We start from the raw sequence: 19,304 nt of genomic DNA, 5'->3' as shown, positions 1-19,304 counted from the left end.
TCTGAAAATTAAAAATGGAAAAAGAAGTTAGAGACTCATCAAATTCAAGAAATCTATAATAAGATTGAATCATTTTTTAAAAATCAGAAATCATGAAGGCTAGAAAATAGTGAGACAACCATATTTAAACATTAAAAGAAAGAGATACCAATCAGAAATTTCAAATCAAGCAAAAACATCTTCTAAGGATGAAAAATTTACAATAGTCTCACATTTGAAACAAGAAAACTGAAGAATTAATGAATTTGTTTCACATTTCCCCCCTTGAATGTGATTTAAAGGATAAATGCATAGAGCAATAATCATGACTCTATGTGGATGAGCAAATGTTATATAGTGATTATAATTTTTATACTAAGGAATTTTATAGCAAAAAGTTATAATACACTATTAAGTCAAATTGGAATTAATACAAAGGATACAGCTTCAAAGTAAGTTGTTAATTGTACTGCAAAGTGAGACCAGTAAGAAAATAATTTAAATGGTACATTGAAAGTATCCATTTAACAAAAAAGAAGTTAATAATGGAGAAATAGAGGGAAAGAAGACACAAAATATATAAAAGGCAATTACCAAGTATAAATCAGGTAAAACAAATGGCAGGTATAAGTCCTACCTTACTAAATATGTAAATAAGTGAAATAACATCAAAAGTCAATGATTAGCAAATTAATTTTTGAGAAAACATGATGCAACTATATAATATCTACTAGAGATGTATTTTAGATTCAAAGACACAAACTGTTCAAAGCAAATGAATTAAGATTAATTAGAAGAAGGGCCAGCAAGATAGCTCAGTGGACTAAGTACTTGCTTAGGCAAGCGTAGGGGCCATAGTTCGATCCCTGCTAACACAACATGCCACCACCCCCTGGGGACACGCTGAGCTGCAATGGAGTGCCAGCCTGGTGGCACACACCTGAAATGCCAGCACTACGGAGGCTGAAAACAGAAGGATCACTATGAGTCTGCGCTGTGTAGTGAGATTGGAATGGTGGTACTAATATTAGTAAAACTAGACTTAAAAACTGAAGTTGTAAATTATTACAAGACAAGAACATCTTATAATGATGGGAGGACAATTCCATCATTAAAATATATATACAAATAACACAGCTCCAAATATATAGGAGACAATGTACAATCAAAAACAGAAACAACTCAACAATAATAGTTGAAGACTTCACTGTGTCACTTCTAATAATAGCTAAAACAACCAAACAGAAAAATCAGCAAGAAAATAGCACACTTAATGACAGTATACACTAGCTAGATCTAACAAAAGCCTATAGTAAACCCTACCCAACATCAGAACAAATAGTTTTCATAAGTACTCATGGGATATTCTCTAGGAAACAACATATGTTAATCCATAAAATAAGTCTCCACAAATATAAACGAATTTAAATAATATAAAGTAGGTTCCTCAATCACAATGCAAAAACTTTTAAAATGGATAGAAATCTGAAAATTTCACAAGTATATTGAAATTAAACAGCACATTTCCAGTAGCTAACAGGTGAAAGAAAAATTAAAATCATAAGGGAAATTGGAAAATACTTTGAGATGAATGAAAATGTAAATAAACATACCAAAACCCATGATGTGTCTAATGCACTGTGGAGTTTTCTTCTACATTCATTGTTTGATACTTTTAAGAATACATTTAGGAACTATAATTTCAAACAATTTATATTTATCTTATCATTTTCTTCATGCAACAGTCAGAGACCCATCTCAGAAAGCCCAAAAGAGTTGTATAACTTCCCCACAATCAGATAGCTAATCAATGGAGACTTAGTAAAACCCAGGAACTCCAGATTCCTGAAGTAATTATTTGTGGAACCCATCAAACATTCATTTCTTTTCCCTCACACTTCACAGTAAGTACTGTTTTTTCCACTAGCAAAAACTGTGGTTAATTGCATATTTATTTTACCTAATACGCCAGACTATTAGCTCATAAAACATGAGGACTTAGTTGAATTTTTCAGGGTGCACTGTCATAGTGTCTTCAACAGCAATTTTAACATATATACTGTGTGATTGTTATGTTATGGGGTTAAGGATAGGGCAGTAGAAGAAGTTGAACAAGGTATGGTCTCTTTCATTGAGGAGGCCTGACACTGCCTTGTAGATGCTTAGTAAATTTTTTACTCACTAAGAAAAAGAACTGGGAAGCTGACAATGGGACTATCCTGTGTACTTAATAGCTCCATAGAGGAAAGGCTTTAAAACATCATACATATCAAAAACTTAGGCATGGAACAAAAGCTAACCAGACATCAACATCTCCAACAATGTATTAAAACCATTAATGAGCATGCCAAACTCACTATTTTTAGACTAAAAATGTCTAAAATTGGACTGTTTACCACCCAGTCAGATATTTTCCTCTAACAAATATGCTCATGCAGTACCAAATGGGTATATTATTTCTTATACTTTGAAAAATGAACTTTGAAAATGATTTTAAAAGTTGACAGTAACAACAAGAAAATGCATCCCTAGTTTAGGAGGTCAATTCATGATGGATAATGGTAAAGTACACACATCCAAGCAGAAGCCTCTAAGAACCGAGTCACATTGAAGACCAGATTAGTCAGGACCATGTCTTTCCAAGGAGCAATGGGAGCTAGACCTTTTCTATCTGTAGTACCGCTATGCATATCAGTACTTGCATGTGGGACTGTGACAGCTGGAAGGCAAGTGGTCTGTAAGCTCCACAGATCATATATATGACACAGCTACACAGCACAGCCCTGGGAAGACCTCATACATTTTCATTTGAAGGACTCATGTTTCATAGTTCTCAAGGGACTGCTTTCGCTAAGTAAAGAAAGGAAGTTTGGTTATTGATGAGCGCAGTGAATAAGGATAAAGATTGGAGAATTCGAGCCTGAGTAACTTAGCAACTTGTCAAGACTCCATCTCAAAATTAAACTTTCTTTTTAAAGCTGAGAAATATAGCTCAGAGTGAAGGCTCTGGCTTCAATCCCCTGTAAAACACACACACACACACACACACACACACACACACACACACACACACACGTACATGCACACGCACTGGTAAAGAATAAATGGATTGTGGCCATTTCAGAAAAGGGACCTAGCATTAGTGAGTTACAGAATTAGAAAGCCTGAAGAAGCATCTTCATTACTAAAATGATAATGGCCCAAGTCAAAATTCAGATTTTTTTTCAAATTTTCACTTAGTACTTGTTAATGAATGCCTCACAATTGTTTTAACTAGTACTAGAATGATCACACTGTGTTCAAAATACAAAAATTAAAATGACTACAAATAGTAAGTTATGACAACAAAGTTTATTTCTTGTTCTTGTAACATGTCTACCATGGCTTGGCAGAAATATGTGCTCCCTGTGGTCTCAGAGCTGCAGGGCAGTGCAGCTGCCGCTGTGTCCAGCACTGCTCAGCACCAAGCAGAAGAGAGAGCTCCTCTGGAGAATCATGCTCTAGCAATTGCATGACCTCACCAAAGTGATGCACAGTGCTTCTTTCACTCGTCCTAGGAAAACACCAACCAACACATGGCCCCACCTAGCTACAAGGGCAGAAATATGGACCCTTATTACTGGTAACAGAGCCGAGTAGAGACAGAGAAGAAATTCTAGCATCTTTACCAAACCTCTGCCTAGACACCATCAAATCTTCAGGATTGAATAGTAAAGCTCCTCTAAGATCCAGTCTCTGCCTTCGCATACACCACTCTTCTCCTTTTGTGGGTCTGCACTAATCATCCTTGCAGCCCATCACTTCCCTATCAGCAGGCAGTTTAGAATCCTAACTGTCTGCACTGATTGCAGAACCCACCAAGCAGATATGCTGGGCTTGTGTAATCAATTTAGCTGGCAACTGCAGGTTTGGTAATTTCAGAGCAAGTTTTGCTACAAAGAAATATGGTGTTAAATAGGATTTGGAGCTTAATACTTGTAAAGATGGGGCTGCAAGTGCCTTCAGGGAAAGATAGGTAACCTAATTGTGTGAAGAGTCTAGGTGTAAGAAGTCAGAGGTGCTGAAGGCCAAGCTGAACTGTGAACACGGCCCACCCAAAAAGCCTACTATCTGTTCTGGATTCTTACAGAATATCTTAGTTTTGAATTTGGTCAAAGAAAATGGAAAATGCATTTAAAAAATTATTCCACGAGCTTAAAGCCATGCCTTACGAACCCAATAAAGCCTACCTATAAGCAAAACTTCTGCAGGCTACCAATATGCACCTCAACTGGAAAAGTGAGTTATTAACAGGGCTCCTCTGGGGCTGAGCATTCCCACCTCTGGGTTAATGAGGAAGGTGGATTTGAAGCCACAGGCTGCAAGTTAGGATGCAGTGCTGGTTTGGGATAGGGAGAGAAGTGAATAAACTGTGTCTGTGTGGGAGCTCATCTTCATGAACTAACCATTCTTCCTAACAAGTATACCCTAAACTACTGAAAGGATGCTTCTCAGAAACAGCTCATGCATCCTGCCAAACACAGCACAAACTGCAACATCCATTTGCATGTGACCTAGGGTTCACCACCCAGTCTCTGTGTTGTGTGGCTCTTGTCTCCTCTCAAGGACTTTCCCATGTTTCAGGCTCAGTTCCAGGATCCTTCCCAGAAGACATGTATGTAGAGCTTAGTAATTTCAGGACAGGGACTACGGAGCCAAATCCACCCTTCCTAAGCTAAGTGGCCCCAGCAACTCATCTAACTCCTCTCTGCTTTAATTTATTTATTGGAAAGAGTGGGATAGTCACTGTATCAGTAAACAGCCTTGGGTTTTCCAGGAGGATCTAAATGAGTCCATCATATACAGAAAGTGTTTGGAATTATGACTGGCTTTAAGTAAACACTCAGTAAAAGTATTTTAAATTGTTTCTTAACAGTTTCTTCCTTATTAATTCTGGGAATCTCCTGTAGTGTTACTCTTTGCTGAGAGAAAACATTTTCATTTTTCCCCCAACAAATGCCATCCTTGATGCCTGTTCTCTGAATGTCATTCAAAGTTTTTTAAAGCAGAACAGGAAGTCTGCAAAACTGCAGTCCCTCTTGCTCGGAAGGCCTTTCTTTTCTGGGGACTTTCCTTTCCACTTCACAAGCCACTCTCTGAGAGTCCTTCTCAGAGAATGTGCATCTTTTTGCTCTTTCCCACACCCTACCCCTCTGCAGACACTTTCAAATCCACTTGAGCACTCTGGCCAATCAGTTAGCAAAGCAAACAGTGATTTCTCACAAGAGATGCCTGGGGGCTGTGTGGTGTTTTTACCATCTGCAGTCATGGCAACAAGAGATGAAGTGTATGGGTCATTGGAATGCTTTTAACTCATGCGTTCTGTGGCAGAGACTACTAATTGCTTCTCAGTGGCCTTTCTCCCTTGCTTTTTAAAGAAAGTTTTAGCCCAGCACATCACAGCTCCACCAGAAATGTTCCTTCACAGCTTACGGTTGCCATGTGAGAGTTTTGGTTGGAGAACTGTAATCAGGAATGCTGTCTGTACCTTCAGTGAACTTTTAAAGGGAGAGTACTTGTCTCTCCTTGTTTTCTTTCAACTATCCTACCATGATGCCTTAATGTGGATATAATGGTTGGAGCTTCAGCAGCTCTTTTAGATTATGAGGTTTAAGATAGCAGCTCTCAAAGTGTAGACTAAAAACACAGAGAAGAGGAAGGCAGTGTCCATAAGATTCATAGGACACTTCCTTCCCCGTCATATATATACAGGAATCTAGAATTTTCTACATGTATTTCAACTAATATAATACACTATAACAGATGGCATGGAGTGGCAGATATGAGATTTCAATCATTCTCTATTAAAGCCAGATGGGGATTTGTAAAAACATAAAAGAATGTTATTCTTCTATTTTTTGTTATTGTTCTAGTAAATATAATTACTTTGCAAAAACCTTTAACATGCAATAGATTTGTATTAATTTAAATGAGTTTAATAAATATGTCAAATGATTTTCAGTTATAATTTCAAAAATGGCAACCCACATAAGGAAAAATGTGTTCAGGAAGGCTCAATAAATTTCAGGGAAGTGAAAGGATTTCTGAGAATAAAAGCTTTAAAAGATGGTCTAGTCCCACACTCTAGGAATAATGTGAAAATGAGCTACAAAACCTGAGTTACTGTCAACACTTCTTTCTTGTGAGCAAAAATTAGATGCCTAGTATCCATAAGTCAGTATCTTTGGAGATGTTTCTGTCATGTAAAGTCAGACTAACCTTCTTTTTAAACAGACACATCTCTACCTTCTGTAATCTGAAATCAGATTATGGCTAAGAGCACAAAAAATGATTAAAAGCTGAAGGTGTTTGCTGGTATTCTCTCCTGAGAGGCCTGGTTTAAATAGGACCAGGTGACACACCAGTCCTGGTCCCTTCTGAGTCTGCACTGTCACAGACACCTCAGTGTAGGTTTGCAGAAACCTTGCATGCATTAGTCCCACCTGACCCCAGAGCTACTGTGAAGGGAATGGACTTGCACAGTATCGTGGTCCTGGGCTAAGCAGGGTGGGGATGAGGGACCAGGGAGATTCTGGGATGGCTTCGGACAAAGTTGCATCACATAGTTGCCAGGAGGCCCCTAGCAGAGGTCCAAGATGGGGCTCTTTGGGGTGGAGGAACAAAGGCCATGCCAGATGGAAAGCTGCCCTCCCTCTCTCAGACACATGTTTTGTGATTCCTGTCTTCATAAAGACACAGCAAAAACCCAGTTTCTGGACACTGCCAGGAGATAAGAGACACAGAGTCTCAGCCTGTGGGAAAGGCGGGCAGACAGGCAGGTCCTCCTTCCCAGTCTGACACACACACCTAAGGAAAATTTGGAGACAGGGCTAGCAAGTGTCCTGGAAGGTCGAGCTTACTTTCTGCCCCCAAAGGGGAGGTTCTGGTCCACCATGGGAAGCACACACATGCCACTCTGTCACAGCAGGTGAGATCAAAGGAGCTGGACTTCCTGTAATGTGCAGCCTTTCACCCATCACGTCCACAGTGCAACTTGTTGCTGGATTTAAGCCCGGTTTTGTTGAACACTCAGTAGAGCCACAGCCAATTGATTTTCAGTATTTGCAAGTCTACTTTTAAGTACTATATCTTAAATTAAAACTCTTCTGAGAATAACATAGCCAATTTCCTTGTTTTATGATCCAGCTTAAAATGCATCCAATCACTGTTTTCCACCTTGCCTAACTATTCTTCTCCTGGTTTATCTGCTGCAAGAAATGACTGACTGTTCAGTTCACCATTCTGCCCCAGTACCCACCCTGCTGGTCTGCTGGGATGGGTGGGAAATGCCTTTCTGCAGCCTGTTTTCAGCGCCCAAAGGAGTCTCCATGCTTCACTCCTAGAGACAACTCCTGTAGTCCTCAAAACATCTAATAGGCATAAGCAAATTATTTAGAAGAGATTATTTTTTCAATTAGTAGTACAATCATCTTAGCAAATTCTTTTTTATCTTTTATTTTTTAAATCTTTATTTATTTATTTGGTAGAGCATACAGTACTGGGGATTGAACCCAGGTCTGTGTCCTTGCAGGACAGGCACTTAGATGGCCAAGCTATCTCCTCAGCCCTAAAAGAGATTATTTAAATTGGACAATAGCATTTAATACTCGAGAATAGTAAGTTTAACTGATTAAGAGCTAGTTTTCCAAACTATATAGTAAAATGAAAAACATACCACTGGTAAGAGGTCTAAATTGCATGGTTACAAGAATGTGCAGTACTTTAAAAATGTGTCTAGATGATTGATTTCCTGTGTAGCCTTCCTGTAAAGAGGCTGCTTGTCCCCAATGAAGTGGAGCCATCACACAGGGCCATGGTATGCATCACAAAGGCATCCCTGAAGAACTCAGCCAGAGAAAGGATTCCTGGCGTACAGTGGACACTGCCCTCCAGGTGTGCTGAGCCCAGAACTGTGGAGGCATTGCCATATTCTTTTCTAGCTTCTGTGCTGATGACCGGAAGATGATGCATGCATTATTAGGTTGTGTAGGTTCCTAATGATGCACTACCCTCTCCACCCCTCCCAGCAACAGACCCTGTAATGTCTAGGGCACAGAGGTTGTAGATAGCAGAAATGAAATGGTGTGTGTGTGTGTGTGTGTGTGTGTGTGTGTGTGGTAGGTATGTCCATGTTTCCTGTGTTGTGCAATGGATTGAAGCCGAAGTAGTTCCTTAAATAAGGGCTAATCATGTCCCCCTACACATATCCCTTTGGAAATAACTTCAAAATAAAAAAGTCATAGTAACAATGTTTGTAATCCTAGTGAAAAATGTTACTTCTTAGATGTGAAAAAGTAGAATCCCAAAAAGAACTGATGACTTGCCCAGGGCCTATGCCCCCAGCCAGCCTAGGGCCTACTTCTCAGGGCCCATGGCTAGGACTCAGTTCACTATACCACTCCACCAAGATGAGGACAAAAGGGGCTGGGGAGATGGCTCAGTGGAATAAGCGCTTCCCTGGCAAGCGCAAGGGCCTGAGTTCAAGCCCCAGTTCTGCCAAAAAAAAAAAAAAAAAAAAAAAAAAAAAAAAAAATAGGAAAAAAAAAAAAACAAAAAAAAAAACAAACACTCTGAAGGGATCCTGAGCACTTCATGTGCTTCCACAACACTAATCAGCATTTAGTAAAATACTTACCAGTGGATTTATTTCCCCCACCAAATTGTAAACTATTTGAAGTAGAAACTTGTTATAATTCATATTTGCTTCCCCTGAACTTGGACCAAGAACCTTACACACAGTAGGCTCTTAATGACATGGGAAGAAAATTCATATTCATTTTAAATCTGTCCTGATCATGCTAATGGCAAAATATAGACATGGAATAATATGTTAGCTAGGGTCCAGCCAAAGAAATAGAAAACTCTCTACACCTTGGCAGGAAACCTTAAATAGAGAAATCAACTGCACATAAGAAAGGTCTGGGAGGACACACAGAGTGGTGAGAGACCTTGGAGCTTGATAAGAACAGAACCAAGGAGGGGAACTACAGAGAGGGGGAGAATGGAGGTGTTCTGAGAGTATGTAATGTGAAGACCCAGGAAGGACAACTGTGGTAGAGGTGAACCCCAAGCTGGATTCCACAAGAAACGCAGTGAACCATGAAGAAAAACACTCCAACCTTTCCCCTCTACCTCTACTCATTTGCAGCAAAGGGAGAGGGGCTGATAGAGATGATCATAGGAGCCTTGCCCGCTCTGCCAGGGCATGTGGCTGCTTGTTCCCCCTAGAGATTCTTTAAGACCACTCTCCGAGGGGCATGGTGGTGCACTTGTGGGGGCGGGGGGGCTGAAGGAGGAGGATTGCCATGAAGCTGAAGCCAGCCTGGATTGCAAAGTGAGTTCAAGGTCAGCCTGAACTACACAGCTAGACTGTCTCAAAAGAAAAGGCCATTTATTTACCTTTGTCTAATTGAGTGTTCACCATATAGCCCTAAAGCTTCTAACCTTGACTCTGCTTCCAAGTATTTATCTCAACCAAAAAAAAAAAAAAAAAAAAAAAAAAAAAAAAACATAATTTGTTCTTTAATAACTGGCTAAGTAATCCATGAAAATGTCAGCCTAAATTAGTGAAATGTGAAATTCAGGACTTCACTTCTCTGTAAACTAAGAATGAGGAACCCAAAACATTTTTGTTTGTTGTAAATAATACATACATTACAGAATTAGTGGGTAGGACTTCTGTGTCGATGGGGGAAGATGGGCTGGGATAACCTGCCAGCAAGAGCCATGGAGGTAGGGGGGCCATTCTATAAATTCCAGGATGCTATTGCCTTTTACATCAACACTGTTCTCTTCTTCTTCTTACAGAAAAAGATAGAAATCACTGCTGGTCCAGAGTCAAACATGGCCTAGGATTAGAAAGAAGATGAAGAAAGAAAAGGAGAGAGGTATAAAGGTATAAAGCTCTTTAAAGCTGAGTCCCCAGGTCCTCCTGAGCTTCCAGAAGAAATTTACTTTACTGCTAGATGCTCAGATACATGCACAGTTGAATTTGTGGATCTCAAGAGTTGTAGCAGAAGCTGACAGATTCTGACACAGAGGGAAAAATGCTGCAGGCCAGATAAAACTGAGATTAGCATGTCTTTGGGCTGAGGTATCCCTCCTCTTCAAGTCTGGCTGATACCCACACTATGTTGACATGTGCTAGAAGCTATCAAGAAACTTCTTTGTGCTCTTAGGAATAATACTGAGGAAGAATAGGCTCAGTTTGGGTAAATGAACTTAGTGTGCAAGGGTCAAGTGTTGATGATGTTTGAAATCTATTTTTAAATGATTCAACAAAAATGTCAAATATATCCATACAAATATGTACATGTACATATAAAAACATACGGATATATACATATATAAACATATATGGTTAAGTGATTCAAATATGAAAAATGCTAATATTATAAATCTATGTGGTAAGTAGAAAGATACTTTGTTCTTTCCAAGTTTTTACATTTCAAGCTTTTGTGATAAAAATCAGGGGGAAAAATAACTGCTCTCCATTTGGTAGTTCTAACTTGAATCAATTACCTACAGTGTGAGATGAGAGAATTGACCTTCTAAATCTGGTAAGTTTGAATAATCAGACCCTTGAACAGAAATGAACCAATTATCAAGACACCTCACCCCCCCCACACACAATACATTCTGACATCCCAACTGATAAATTATGATTTGGGTTAAAATTTTCCCCCAAAGAGCTTAGGGGGCACTTCTAGGAGGGTGCTAATCTCATCAATGGGATGAATACATTGATGAATTCATAGCTGAATGTGCTGTAGGGAGGGCACCTAGGTGGAAGACATGGGTCACTGGGAATGAGTCATTGAAGACTGTCAGTCCTGTTATGGAGGTCGGCAGCTGTTCTCTGCCAGGCCAGTCTGCTATGGTGCTCCTGCCTGAGAGCAAGCCAATCATGGACTGAAACTATATGCCCAAACAAAACTTTTCTCCTTTAAGTTGTATTTATGCAGACACTTGATCGCAGCACTGGAAGGGTGGCTGATACATACTCTAATAGAAATGTCTGTAACACTGACTCTGATACAGGGTAGCATTCTCAGTTCTTTGCTCATTCTCGGAGCCCTTAGTTGCCTGCTGCGAGCCCCAAGCTTGACTCATGGGAACCATCTGCTCCCAAGAAGTTTTCAGACCATTGAGGATGGGAGCAGGAGAGCAAATGTGGGCAGTGAGGTGGGATCTGGTTGAAGATTCAAGGCAGCACAAGGACAAGAGGGTAAACAAAGCAAACCAGTCATCAGTGAAGGGTCAAAAGGTGGAATTCAAAGACAGTACATGAGTTAGGTGCTGGCAAGAAAGGCATGGCACCTGCAAGAGGTGGTAATGGAGGCACAGTCCAGAAAGGGCACTGTAAAGGAAGCCAAATGCAGACGGTGAAGCTGCTCACTGCAGACCCCTTACCATCCCAGGCCTAACAGGGGCAAAAGAACTTAGAGAACTCATTTGTGGGTTTCAATAGAAGGATTTCGTCAAAATGCTGTGACCCAGAAGGGAGTGAGATGAGGGGTAGGCACCTGCGCTGACCTCCAACCTATACCCCCTACACATGCCTCCCACTTGCAGGGCCCAGGGAGACTTAGGGAGCCAGAGAGCTTGCACCAGGGAGAGGCAGAGGGGAGGGCAATGGAGATCAAGGTAAGGAGTGTTGTTCCACAGCGCCTAGTGGTGGAGATGGACCTGGAAACAGGACAGGAAAAAGAAAGCAGGGAGGTGGCCCCTATGGGAATGCAGAGGTCATGCTGGACAGAAGGACAAGTGCGACACAAATCAGAAAGCAGCTTGCATGCTCAGAAGTTGTGAGATTATTAGAATGAGCTTAAACCTATCCTACCAATATAAAAAAGGAATTTGTCAAAATTCATTCTCTCTCTCCTGCCTGCACTTCCCTTCCCTCTCTAATTTACTCTCCCTTAGGTTACCTTTTACCATTTGGCACTATTATGTATGTAAAAATAAGTGAGTTTTAAATTCCTCTATAACTGGGAGCACCAATTTTTTTTTGCCCTGGGGTTATTGGTTTGGTGTTCCTTTGAATGTGTCATGTGTTCCTCCCGGATTTTAAGCTTCCTGAAGGCTGTAATGAATGTTTTGCATACTGTAATTTATGATAGATATTTAATGACTGATTCATAGGCAGGTTAAGACTTGCATGCCTATTCTCTCATCAGAGAGAAACATAGACAGTTCTATGAAAACTAGCTGTGATCAGCCGTAATACTAATAGATTGAAGATTAATTATAAATAAAGAGATCTTATGCAGTGTTTTCCAATCTGTTTAAATCTGAAGAATGTTCCCTGTGTGTAGAGTATTTTTACAGAGTCTACATACTAATGGGCTTAATATACACTAATTAAATAAAGTTGTCCTGAATTCTCATATGTTTATAATTTATTAATCAAAGCATCCACATTCATTCAAAAATAGTTGAATATATTATTCAGTCATTATTTGATGCTTGGAGTCCACTTGAATCTTAGAACCCCTTACAATAAGTTTGTAATTAAGAATCTTCCAAATAATCGTGACAGGTACTTTGCTCAAATTTACATAAGCAGAAAGGGTGTTAATTAATTAATTAGGCATTGAAGAGGTGATACAAATTTTAAGTAAGACTCTATCTAAGCATTCAAATAATGACACCACACCCATCTCTTCCTCTCTCCATCTATGAGTTCACCTTTGCTCTGTTGGCTTCCCCGTCCAGCTGGTTTTCTGTTGCTGGCAGCAGGGAATTCTGCAAATGTTCTGTTCTTATAGCCAGTGAGCTGAGAAAAAAAGAGCAACCTTGTTTTCGCTCTGCTCCTACAGCTGTCTCTGACTTGGGGCTTGCATTGTTACTGACTGAGTTCAGTGCTCCCTCCTATCCCAAAATAGCATCCTGTGAGAAAATATTCTTGACCTGTCAGCAAAGATAAGTGACCATCGTGTGCAGGTGGGGAGGGGTGGACACACTGCTAGGGCTTGATCAATCACAAATGGTAAAAGTGCTGGGTGGACTAAAAGTAGCAAATAGGAGTTACTTCAGTCTACAGATTGTGCATAATTCTCTCCTTTTCCTCATTGATTTATGCAGATTTCATGAACATCCATTATACACCAGGTACTATTAGAAGACAGACTAGTGAATGAAAAATCCTAGAAATGTTTTATAAACTCTTTATTAATAACTAGTTATTATATGGCATGATTTATATTTCCTTTCCAAAATAACATTACCTCTATTATAATTCTATTGTTTGTTTTATATGTCCTGTGTATACATTTGTTTGCCCAATAATTATTGAATAATTAAAATATGTAACATAAATGATAAATGTGATCTAGGACCACAAATGATTTTTGTTTTTATTTATCAACATCCAAATAAAAATTCTTATTCTAAAATAGTGGATAACATTGTAGTCACACAAAATTAATGTCCATATCTAGTTATCTATCAATATTAGAGCTACTGCAGAAGAAATAACACAATTTTTACTAGAAGGAAATAGAAGAAAGTGATTTTTATGTCCACTTTTAATAACTTTGTGTTTTTTAAAAAAATATCCAGTTTCTTACACTATAAATTATTTAGGAGATTATTTTTATTCTTGAATAATTATGCAGTACCTTCATTATAGTCATGAGAAGATTTTAAAACAGGGTTTTCTTTATAATTATGAGTTGCATAGTTTGTTCATAAGAATGGGTTATAATATTTGAATTTTAATGTCTTAATACACCTTTTGAATTTATAGAAAAAATTGTACTCTGTTGACCTTTTTAATATTCTGGTCTCTCATTGGCCACCTATCCTCAAACTTTCTTCATATTCGTTGGAGTTATCTGAGCAGGAGGAGGTGTGGAAATGCCAGCCAGTCAGAAAGCAGAATATTAAAAAGGTCAACATCATACAGTTTTCTGCTATAATTCATAAAGGTATTAAACGTCCAATATTTCATCTCAGGACCAAGATTGTAATGAGAACAGCAAATGGCACAACACTAATTCATCTTCATGACAAATATTATAATGAGAAAGGAAGTATACAGGCTACAAATATTTGGTTGCCATTTAAGAGATATCTTATATCCTTTATAATGCAATGATAGTAAATTTATACTTCCTGAAGTTCAGCCCTCTGACTAAATACTTACTACATTTTTAAATTAGCAGTACTCTCTTGGGACTATACTGAAATTAGGCGAATCTCCAAGAGGATTATTAATGTCACCAGGTTAAAAGAAATAAATATAAAAGACATTCCTTATAAAAATATTAATGAATTAAATTTTGGCTAATATTTCACTGTTGTGAAAGCAGTTGAACTAATTAAAATTTTCTCACCAATTTAGATAGTTATGCCCTCCCTACTTTTATATCAATGTAGCTCCAAAATAAAATAGATTTCTTCAGTGACTCTCCTGTCTTTCTGTTAAGAGTTTAATCATAGCTCATATATTCGGATTTGGAGAGAGCTAAGAGACAGAATGAGTCCAAATCAGATCATAAGCTCCACATACACTCAGCATAGTCTTGTGCCTTGATTCTACCATAGTCTTCTTTCTTTTTTCGTATGAGGTGAGAGGCAAGAGAATCTGAGTCTTGTGGATTCTGAAACCCACTCTGGTAACTCTACTGAAGACATTGATATAGAATCATGAACAGGAGTCAGGGAGCTACAGCCAGAGATGAGCACTGGCAGAAATGCATTGTGCCTTCAGGCAGAAGCACAAAGAGAAAAACAGTTACTGGAGCCCAGAAAGAGCTGGAGCTCTTGCTGAAGGGTTGGCAGTAAACTTTTCATTATGGAGAGGTGAAAGTCACCATGAAACAAGTGATGCAAGGCAGAGAGTAGGAAACAAATACTGCCACCTTGATATTCCTGCCTGGCACTGACTGGAAGCCAGTCAAGGAAACCCCTGGTGAGGGAGGCACCAGAATTAGATTCTCTCAAAAAAGGAAGACAAGGAAAGGACAGGCAGGAAATAGATGGATAATAAGCATCAGTGATATGAAGGGATCTAAGGAGAATTGCTGAGGACATCTTTTGAGGGCTCTTACATTAGCCCAATGCAAGGAAACAAGAATGGGTGGAGAAGAAAATGGAGATGAAAATGAAGAAGGTGAAGGAAAAGGAAATTTAATACTGCTCTCTGAGAGACCATAGAACTTGGTAAAGCTACTTGTCTTATAATATTATTTGGAAAATTGCCTTAAATGATGTTAAAATATAATAAACTTTCTAAATAACTGTAAGGAAAATCTCCTGACATTCATTTTGAAGTGGGAGATGATGCCGACAGATTGTGAATTTCTATCTTTGGGTCTCTGTCTGTCTGTCTCTCTCTCTGTCTCTCTCACTGTCTCTTTTTCTCTGTCTCTCTGTCTCTTTCTCTGTCTCTGTCTCTGTCTCTCTCTCCCTCCCTCCCTCCCTCAAAAATCATCTCCTTATAAAATATGCCATTCCAAATTCTTTAACATTCAAACAGATCTTGTATTGAATGAACACAATGATACTGTTGAGTAACTTGTTAGCAAGAATGTGAACACTGCCTGCCTTTTTACCATAGCTTATTTACTACGAACACATATCATCTGGCAATGATAATGAGCACCTTTCACCCACTGGATCCCGGAGCGCTTCATGAACTAGGAACACAGGAGGAGCTGAAACAGAGCTCTCTCTGGGGTAGCATAAGACAGCTGTTAGTTTTGCAGAAATGTTGCACAACAGCCTGAGTGGAAGCCAGGGAAGGGTTCTCAATCTAATTGAAACTGCAAGAAGAATTTAAGTTTATGGACTAATTGCTGAGCCTGGCATTTATTAAAAAAAAAAAAAACAAAAAAAAAAAACCAGGGCTTTTTTCTTCTTTGGCAATGAGTGGCACAGCATCTTAGTTTCATTTGATAGATCCTGAGGCTTCCATTTATAGATGAGGAAACTGAAGTTCACGGGCACAAACTGTGCTCCAGAGAACTGGGTTGCTATGTGTGCCCTTTGAGTTCCTGGTTTCTATTTATCTTGAGTCACATGACAAACAAGAGCATCAACTCCAAAGCAATGACTTAGTACCAGTGTGCGAGAAAGAGCACACTCGTGGTATGCACATTTTTGTAGAAACTGGGATGCCCTGGGAAGGTCGCCATGTGATTTTTGACTCAACTTGACCCTACACAGTTCAGAAATTCATTCAAGTCACAAGAGCTGGAGGTAATAAAAATGCAAAATACTTTTATGCCTTTAAGAAACAGCAGATCATGAGTCAATGAAACTTAAACTGATTAGCTTGCAGCAGGCTCCTCTTGCCTAACACTTCTTTCATGCTGGAATGTCACATTAATTGGTTCTTAATTGAACAATGTGCTTCCAATTTTCAAAACCCAGCAGAGTATAAAACAGAAGAAGTCAGACTGCTGCTCTGTGGAATAGAAAGTCATATGGGTAAAGATACAGTTCAGAAGGATTAAACTCTCGCAGAGTTTGGAAGCTGTCATACAACGACTTCCCCGCCATGTACCATGAGGAGCTGTAGCTCTTCAGGCTTTCAGTTTTTATATGAGAACCAGTTTAATGATACTTATTCAGAGAACACAGTCCTGGGGTATAACGACTAACCTTCAGCAACTTGATGTCTGGAAAACTGAAATCATTTAATGCAGCTGTGTGTTGTATGTGTTAATTGTCTGCGTTCTCTATAGGCAAATAACCCTGTCTTAATTTGTGTACTTGAAGTCTGACATCCCTGGGTGGTAGTTGGTTAAGTCCTATGCAAGAGTTTCTTATCTTTAATTAAATTTAGGCCAAAACATCTACTTTCTGCCTGAAATTAAAAACCTGTTTGTTCATGTTTTCTCTTTAGAAACATTCCATGTACAGGCAAGTTTGTTTTTCAGTTTGGAGGAAATACTATTTTTAAGCAGAGTTTGTGTTTTGAATTCATATGTATGAAAAGTCAGAGATGGAAGGAAAGTTGGTGTCTAGCAACAAATAAACCTATAAAACATTTTGCAAAATTTCTAAGTGCATCTGTCCTCATATTCTTGGGCTGAGGGAGAGAAAGTCAGGCAGAGATGCTCAGGCCAGGACACTAAGAACTTGATCTTTATTTTCTTTCAATATCTATAATATTGTAATAGTTATATTAGGCTTGCTCATCTTACAAGTGAAAGAAAGGTTTTTCTAATTGTATGCTGAAATATGGATCATTCATCAAAGTTGGGCTATTTCTACCTCTTGCATCAGAAGTTGAAATTACACTCTTTCTCCCCCTTGCATCATAAAACACTCTCCCACAGCTCTTCCTTAGCAATTGATACTTTCCTGCTCCTTTCCTCTTCGTGTAAAAGGAGATAAAAAGGCAAGAAACAGCCCATGAGACAGTGCCATTTTAACCACTGTGTCGCTGATGATATTGTGGGTGTTATACTGATATTAACATGTTTTGGATTAGGATATAGTGAAATTGTAATAAAAATCCCCGTGATTTCCCCTATATCAGTTGTTGCTTCTCACTAATAATAAGCCCTTATGGAATTACATCTCAAAAAAAAACCCTTCTAGAATAAAGGTGAACCAAATGTATGTGTAAGAAATAGTAGTGATCTCAAGTGAGCTAATGCCAGGCATTCCCAGTTGGGGAAAGCCTCTGGCTCTCAGTGTTGGTGGCAATTTACTACGCTGAAGCTTCGATTGCACGTCTTTAAGCTAATTACTCCACTCACTAACATCCATCCCTTTGCTCTAACAAGACCTCCTTAAACATCACTGGGTCTGAACTTGGCATCAGAGTGGGCATGGAAGCAAAGCTTCCAGAAAAGATAAATGCTTCCCCGGGTAAAAACTCAATAATAAGTGAAACATTTGACAGAGAAAAATGCCTTTGGCAGCTCTGCTCAATCTCTCTAAGAAATTGACACTGTGGAGTACAGAAGCAAACCCAAGATAATGACAGCTACAAAGAGCTTTTGTAAGCAAAGTCATCAGCCCTGTGTCAGCTGGTCTCTCTTATCATGATCTCTTGCCTGGACAGTTGTTAAAAATCTGATCAATGATGTATTTTTCAACACCTATAGCAAATCATCAGTCAGAACAAGGTGATACTGAACAGCAACAGTTTGGAGGACAAAAAATGAAAAAACATCCCCCAGTTTGAGGCAAGTATTACATGGGGTAGATTAGGACTTTGAGGACCCTTTAGACAGCAACTTCTCATCCCAAATTCAATCATGATTTGATGTAAGCAACTTTCATTAGCTAATTTCCCCACTACAAAGAATCTCATGGCCTTTGTGTCTAGGCTACATTTAGGAATGGGGAGAATCCAAAGGTCCATGTTTGGATGACTCTTCCCCAGCCTACACATTTCACTATAAAGTTGAGATGTATGGATACAGGTCAAAATTGTCCTTTTTCAGTGCACTGATTACTTTAGAAATGCTTACCTTGCAATATACATAATGATAAGGCTCTGGTTTTGTCCCAGTGAGATCTCTCACGACATGAGTACTTTGTTGCTAGCAAGGAAATATGTGCACACATGTCACTGCCATTGAAGATGAACAGCTCTATAGAACCAAGACAAAGCAAGAAGGGCTTGCAAGGGACTGGGGCACTTGGGATGGAAGTTAAGTATTAAAAGGAGAACTCTTGGAGGTAGTGAATTTGAGCCATGACTCCAGGAAGGTGACATTGTTAACCTGTGGAGATGACAGATGCACAATATAAATGGAAAATACTAGAGCAGAGAGGATTCTGAGTGCGATGATTAGGAGGTTTTGGCACTGTCATATTCTTGGCTCCAACTAACATTTGCAAGGGCTCATATGCCCTTAGTTTTAGAGGGGCCTTATGATGTGGGGTGGAGAGGGCAATTCTAGCCACAGAGCCTACATTTGTATTCCAACCTGCCACTCAACAGTGTATGATCCTGGGTGAATCACTCAAACTTCTTTATATTTATATTCTCCCGCTGTAAAATGAAAATAATTATAGTACCTACCTGAGGGGGTCAATAGAAATTATATAACTTATTTAAAATTCCCAGGACCTTGACCAGCCAAATAGCTCAGTGGATTAAAGCACCTGCAAGCAGGCGCAAGGGCCAGCAGTTCGATCCCCCCAGCCTGCAGTGCCAGCCCCAACCCCGGAGTGTGCTGAGACATCAGTTGAGACTGGGCATTGTGGCATGAGCCTGTAATCCCAGCTCTTGGAGGGCTGTAAACAGGTGGATCACTATGAGTCTGATCTAGTAGTAAGACCCTGAACACTCTGTAGACCCTTCCCTAAAATAC

This window comes from Octodon degus, unplaced genomic scaffold (genome assembly GCF_000260255.1).
Source record: "Octodon degus isolate 3935 unplaced genomic scaffold, OctDeg1.0 scaffold00016, whole genome shotgun sequence".
Taxonomy (NCBI): Eukaryota; Metazoa; Chordata; class Mammalia; order Rodentia; family Octodontidae; genus Octodon; species Octodon degus.
The sequence above is the reverse complement of the archived record's forward strand: the minus strand, read 5'-3'. Positions refer to the sequence as shown.